This window comes from Lygodium microphyllum, chromosome 11 (assembly GCF_053477565.2).
Source record: "Lygodium microphyllum isolate KBCC chromosome 11, Lygodium_microphyllum_v1.1.10, whole genome shotgun sequence".
In the NCBI taxonomy this organism is placed as follows: Eukaryota; Viridiplantae; Streptophyta; class Polypodiopsida; order Schizaeales; family Lygodiaceae; genus Lygodium; species Lygodium microphyllum.
Window position 1 is genome coordinate 152,865,464 of NC_141145.1, and position 7,585 is coordinate 152,873,048.

Here is a 7,585-nt window from a genome sequence, read left to right on the forward strand (position 1 = left end):
CCCTACATGTACTTGCTAGAAGCTTTGAGACCGAATGCTCTCTCTAAAAGATTTGAGATGTAGGTATGCACAAGAGTTCATGTGGAGAAGAAGCTCCTTATCTTGCTTGCATTCACAAATGGAAATGAGAAGCATACAAAAGATATGAGCGGTTGGTTATAAAATTCACATATCAGTCACAATTGGCATAAGTGCCTAAAAAGGAGTATAAGTAAGATGTAGTTTGCAATGGCATGTGAAACAAGTGCACAGGATGGTGCACTAGAGTATTGCTCTTTGAAATTAGGACCAAAAAATTAAAATTTCAAAAATTCGACACCATAACTCTAGCCAACTAGTTGAAGTTACTAAACTCAAGTTCATCAGAGTAAATTTTCAACGAAGGTTCACCTCACTACCATACCATTGTAGAAGCATACCCTAATGGGTAATACTAAGAAAGAGTGGCAAATTGGTTATAGTCCTACAAGAGAAATAAAGAATATAGAATACCATATGAATGAGCATTATGACATTGCAAAAACACAAAGTAAAAAACAAAATGTGAGTACTAGTAAAGGGAGAAAAGATATAAGCCAATAGCATTGAATGAAAAGGGAGAACAAGACCACAAATTATCGCCTCCACATGTAAGAGCATTCAACGGTAAGCCTTAAATGTAAGGATAATAATTACTAATTAGTTAAATATTTATATATAATTAGAAAATCAAAACATGCAACAGTAATGCTTATGGATCTATGAGATCTTTAAAATGAAAATCTAGGCAAACACCTACAAGAAAGAAATAAGATAAAAGTCATAATGAAAAAGGTGGTGAATTAGAAAACAATTTAAGACATCTAATTGAGAGGGTATTCAATGGTAAAGTCTTATAGGTTTCAACTAGTACTCAATGTATCAATATGAAAAATCAAGCTAAAGCCCACAAAAGAAAAATTTGAATGTGTTAAAAAAATATTGATGATGACCAATAGAATAATGTGATAAATATCTAAAAACTTTCATTCTTTCAGAGGCATCATATGTTGATGTTTTACTTTTTGGCAAAAACAAAAATAGGCAAACACAAATATATCTTAAAAATTGTGAGTACCATATCATTAATCTAGCTTAAAAGCCTTCCATTAGGCCCTTGATACATTGTCGCTTGTCCCTAAACTTTGGGGAAGAAAGGAAGATAAAACAATTTATCAATTAAAAGAGTTGCTCTCTAAATATCAATTCTTACTAACATTTTAAGTTTGTTAAAAAAGGAGCACTATTCTTGCTCTTTCGTACATGCTAGTAGACCATAAATATTACTTCTTGCTACTTGTAGCTTTGTCAAAAGTAGCATCATTATTACCATTCCATACATTCTAGTGTCCCTTACGCAATATGCTACACAATGTGTCATACTCAATTGGCTATAGTGATTCAGATTGGGTAGGTGATAAAAGGTGGATGAAAAGTCAACTAGTGGGTATTATCGCAAGTTGGGATCATTAACAATATCATGGGGGAGTGAGAAGTGAGTTACAGTATCTACATCTTGTGAGGTATGAAAGTGTATCCATCCATATGGCTCAAATTGCTTGTTGGTAGTTGTGCAAGAGTCAAAGTATTATTGCAACATCATATAATCCAATCATGCTTGGAAGCAAAAAGCACACAAATGGATAACTTCACTTACATATTACCTCTGTGCATGCAATTAAAAGTGTGACAAACATTTCAAAAAGCCTCTTCCAAGGAAACACGCATAGGTCATATTCAAGTTGTTATTGGGATGAGAGGTGGTTAACCCTCTCAATGGAGCAAGCATAAGGATGGACACATCCACCAATGATGAGCAACAAATTTTGCCAATGCAAATACTATAACATGTTATAATTGTTTTTCCAAAAGATGTTGTCAATGCAAGATTGAGGGCCAAGCCCACTCCCATGCAAATTGTAACTATTTTGTTGAAGTTGAGTGAGAGTCACCTAAATTCTAAAATGCATGCAATGTAAGGCTAGTCAAGAGGCCACAAGTGTGGGTTGGATGCCCAAAAAGAGTGGAAACCTAGAGCCATTGTATAAAAAGGATGAAAGATAATGAAGAGGCTATTCATGTGTGTGCAAACTTGTGGTCTTCTTACTTTTGTTAATCTTTTCATACAATTGAGAGAATAAACATGAGGGAGAGAGTGAATATGTGAGTGAGGAATATAGACGCTCTTGCATTCTTTCTCTTCTTCTCCATTCCATCCTTTTGATGAGTTGTGAGTTCAATCATGAGTGTGTGAAGTTTCTCAAGAGAGTGAGGGATGAGGTATGCAAAGCTTTCTCTTCATCTCCTCAAGATTATTCGTGGCAACTTCTCTCGTGCATGAGCAATAATGAAAGCAAGAAGGCGAGTGAATGTGTGAATATGGATCATGGAGTGTGGCTAGCTGATGTGAATGATGACAATGACGCGGTAAGTGTTTGTAAGTTTGCTTACTGCGTTTGTGTGTAAGTGAGTAGGCTAGGCGAGAGATAATTACATGTTTTGTGTGTTGAAATACTTGAAGAAATAAGAGTGTGTGTAATGGTCATAATGTTGGGCTTGTGAGCAAATTTTTTGGTTCCATTGTTGAGATAAAGGGCAAATCTACCTCGAAGCCACTCGCGAGCAACTTCACATTGCAAAATAGGAGGGATGCATATGTGCCAACTCCAAAATGTGTGTAGATAGTTAGATTGTGCTTCCTTGTTCCTTTCCATTTGTTGCAATTTTGTTGTATGAAGCCTGCGAGATACAGGAGGGAATGAAAAAGAAATTTACAAGTATTTGTTCCTCCTAGGTTGCAGATGGGGTGAATGGCCTTCTAAAAGTTCTTAAAAGGGGGGGTTAATAATTTAAAAAAAGAAGTTAAAAAAGAGCAAAATGATTGTTGGTGGAAGAAGGGGAGAACCTTTTGCTCATCATGGAGTGATGCTTCAGTCTATCTTCACCATCACATACAACACCTATAGTTGCTGCAAATACCACTAGCCCATCTCTTCAATTGACCCCTCTAGCACCCCATGAACCACACCCCCTCCTAGCCTGCCATGGATTGCCACCTCTTGGCTAGTACCAAGACCTCCAAGCTACTAGCAATAGTGCCACCAAATTCACACACCTTAAATGCCGTCACCGCCTATCTCAACATGGTAGCCATGCTTGCTTGCAATGATCATGGTTAGCTTAAGCACATGTGTTTATTGGACTAGGCATTCTCTACAAAAGCCATCATCTTCTTCTGCCTAATCTTGCCACAAGCTTGAAGGCTAAAAGCAAGGCTCGGTTGTACAAAAAGGAGTGTCCTTGACACCACATTGGATTAGTGGTTTTGTGTATAAAACTAGCCATTTTTAAAAGTGTGCAAAGGTAAAATAGGGAGAAAAAAAGAATTAAATCACGTAAGGGTTGGAAAAGTGACTTTTTTTGAAATTTTTCATAATAGAAAGGTGGGATCTCAATGACATGGGTACAGTCTTTGTAGTTGTTGTTGCATAGCATAGCCATCTCTCTCTGTCTTTCTCTCACTCTCTCATTCCCCTTGCAACATGGAAGCTCAGGTCAACCCCTCCACCTTTGTCTACTGATAAAGGGAACCTACATCTATAGTGAGTACCATGGAAGCTTACGTCAGCCCCTCCACCATTGTCTACTCAAAGGAACATGCATACCATGTAGGTCAATGCCCCTTCTTTCATCCATGAACTACTCTCTAATCAAGCTTATATCCATCACTATTGGGTAGAAAAGAAGTGTGAGCAATGAAGCAAGAAAAGGAATCTTGGTATGAGAGCTTGACTGTCAAGAACTAGGTCAAGGAAGAACATATGCTTAGACATGGCTTGGTGTTGGCGCAAGCTAACAACGAACACAAAATTCTTAAGCAGCTCATGCATCATCAAACATTTGCCAAGTTGAGAAATTTAGATGTTGAAGCGAGTCTTGTCTCTAGTATTCATAACACATCGACTCAGCTCAAGATATCCCACTCAGCAAGTGAGCTTTTTGTCAAGAGAACCTCTTTGATGATGATCTTGAATAATGGTGATAGAACAACATCAATCAATCAAGAATTGCTACTATCTTGGGTGTTCATCAAAGGAATATAGCAGCAACAAGTACTTGGTTGGATATGAAAGATGAGGATTGAAGTGTTGCCACTTAGTGCTTGTTAGAGACAATTGCCTTGAAATAGCAATATCATAGATGAAACTAGAGATTTGGTTTATACATTGAAGACATTGAAGATGAGAGTTTCACCTAACAAAAAGGATATGCATAGGCAAAGAATTGAGGCAAATGTATTATCAAACATCCCATACATCTTCTCAATGAATTTTTGATTGCCTGGATTTTGATTTGGACTAATGTTCATCAGTGCATTCTAGAATAGTAGGAAAGTCTTTGGACAGTACCAAATATTCTATTGTAGATTAATATTCTATACAACACTGGATTAACAAAACTTATTATTTATCGTAGGCCACTTGTTCCATATGTCACCAGAAAAACTAAGTATATACTACCCTAGCCATTCTAGAGTACCAATCAAGGTATTATGATGCTTAGCAGTTATTTCATATAGTACCAAAAGCTCAAGAACACACAAGCTTGGCGTTTCTCTTGAATAGAAGGAGTTTACAAGTACTAAGTGTCCCCTTTATAGAATCCCCTATGTGGAGTTCAAATTTGCTAGTTTTCCATATAGTAGAGGGTTTTGTATTGTTGTTGTTAGGTTCCTCTTAGTACCCAAGCATGAAATTGAGCACCAAATTTAAAGCTTAATTGGATAATAGAGTGGTCACATACAATACCAAAAGTATTAGATTTGAAAATAAAGTGAATGTGCAGTACTAGATTTGGTACTTGTATGTAGTTCTATGTATCGAAATTGGTATTGCAACAGATTTGGTGCTACATTGTACCCTTTGTAGTACCCAAGCATACAACATGCTCTAAATATGAAGCTGATTTGGATAGCAAGAGTGACATATAATACCAAAAGTACCTTACTTGGTTCCAAAGTGAATGTGTAGTACTCGATTTGGTACTTTTTTGTGTTGCATTGATTCTATAAATACCAAGCTTGGTACTACAATAGATTTGATGCTTCATTGCACCCTATATAGTACCCAAGCACGTGCACCAAATATGAAGCTAAAATGAATAGTAGGATTGGTATGTGGTACCAAAAGTACATTTACTAATATCAAATTGTGAGCATAATGCCAAATTTGATACTTTTTTGTATTGTGTTGGTTCTATATAGTACCAAATTTGGTACTGCAACAAATTTGGTTCCCTGCCTTAAATTGAAGTTGGTATTCTATGATACCAAATTGGTACTCTGTCCCAATTTTATACTCTATACCACTTTGATAAGGAGTACTAGCTTGGTACTCTGTACCAGTTTGGTAAGAGCAATACCAAAAATTGGTACAAACTTTGGTACTATTATGAATTCATGGGTTTTCATAAAAATATTTGGGTTTTTTTGTTGTGAGAGTTTGAGCTCTAACTTGGACTATCTTCATCTAATAGGTTGAGCTCTACAAAAGATTCAACAGCACTTATCCTATAGTGATGCTGTCACTTAGATGCTTTGAGATACTAAAAGCATGTTTTGTTTGAAAGTTGAAAGAGGGGTATGCGTACTGCTGTGTATATCATGTCCAAATTATATATATCAAAGAGGCTTGCGATCAAATGTGCCAAAACAAGTTTGTACATCATGAAAAATGTCATTTATGTGCATGCTCTATTTGTTGTGCAAGGAATGGCTCATGTTAGTGTTCTACAAACCAGCTAGTATGTCAGCACATAAATATTTTGTGGGAATCCATATTGTGCCCAAAACTTGTTGATAATGAATATCATGCAAAGGAATGCTTGCTTGGAAATTTCCTCGAATGTGGTGTAAGCAAGTTGCCATTTTACCTAGATGAGATTGCAACACATAGTAGGGAGGTGACTATGAAGGTCTTTAAGGATGTGGAAATTGGACAGGTTGGTGATAACAAAAGTGAGAAGAAGACAAAGATTTGGTTGTAAAAAGAATGCAAAGTGTTGCTTTTATTCGTCTCTTTTCAGATCATCTCAAAAGCTTCATCAAGTATAACTTTGTCTTTAGGTGGGAAGACCAACATTCAAAGATTACTTGTTTAATTTTCCTTTTAATTTTCCTAGCAATGTTGTTGTATTTGTTGTTGATTTTGCAAACAATTATTCATTTCAAATGCAAAACGAGATTCAATCCATGCATTGGTGATCAACCCAGGTAATCATATTAGTGCACATCCCTTATGTGAGAAACTCAGTAGGTGTTGTTGAGAAGCACCACATTTCTACATATCGAATGACAAGCTCCATTACATGTTGTTTGTTCAGCATTGTCTTATGCTTCATGACAAGTGGCTAAAACAACAAGGGTAATGTCTGTGATATTATTGGGTATGGTTAGATGGCGTAACTTCTCAAATTAAGGCATGAATACATTTCTATTTCATGGCAAGGTACTAGCAATTGATAGGCTTACACATGATGCATGACTTCTCCCCCTCATGACATAGAAAAGGAGAGCTTGATGGTGCAGGTGTTGTCATAAAGAGAACCCACACTTCTCACGAGAAGCTAAAACTAGATGGTTGGCCTATGAAGTGTGCATTTGATGTTGTTACTTTTCTTAATGCAACATTTTAGCCCACAAGTGACGTACATAGGTGTAGTACTCATAGAGTTTTTTGGTTAGTTTCAAAGGATGATGTGTAGCACAATTTTCTATGGGACTATCAATGCATTATAGGCTCCTGCTCGCTCCATTGCGTTGATGGATACTCAACAAAAAACCCTTGTGCTGTGCACTTTCGAATGCACTCATGCTTTTGTGATCCATTTGTGAATGGGCAGAGATGGAGATACAAGAGTAGACAACACATAGAAGAATGGAAATATGTCCATTGTGCCATTGACAAAGATAGTAGAAGAAGATACCAATTGTGACGAAAAGGATGTGGAGGACAATGGAGATATGTCTGCCATAGATGTGGAGGACACCTCCAGTGATGATCCACTTCCATCTTGTCAGAGCTGTATGTTTCCCCATGGAGGCTATCCCTAGAATCCATTACCAATTTATATTATCCACTGAGGTATATAAGAACATATACAAGAATACTCTATATGATGATAGAAGTGACCAAGATACATGCATAACAGTCTTGACCCCATCTACCATACTCACAAGTGGCCAAATTTATACTTCTCCCAAATAGATTCTTACTTTGCAGACTTCCTATATTTTAGTATTTTTTTGGCTTTCTCTTTCACAAGTAAAACTACATCTTAAAATATTATTTAATAAATACCAAATTTGGTACAAATAGTGATCCTAAACCAAATTTGGTTCAAAGTAGCTATTTAAACCATACTGGTAAATTTAGGTTCAATACCAAATTTTGTTTTAAAAAAACAATTCTCCTAAACCACATTACAAAATTTGGAATTGAATTTGGTACATTATAGTACCAAATTGGACATATTATGTACATTAGCACAACCAAATTTGGTACATCAT

At 36.4% G+C, this 7,585-nt stretch overlaps 1 pseudogene; it reads left to right on the forward strand.

Moving 5' to 3' along the window:
* The first annotated feature begins 2,355 nt into the window (after positions 1-2,355).
* On the forward strand, positions 2,356-6,444 carry LOC148029542 (uncharacterized; annotated as a pseudogene).
* Positions 6,445-7,585: the final 1,141 nt, after the last annotated feature.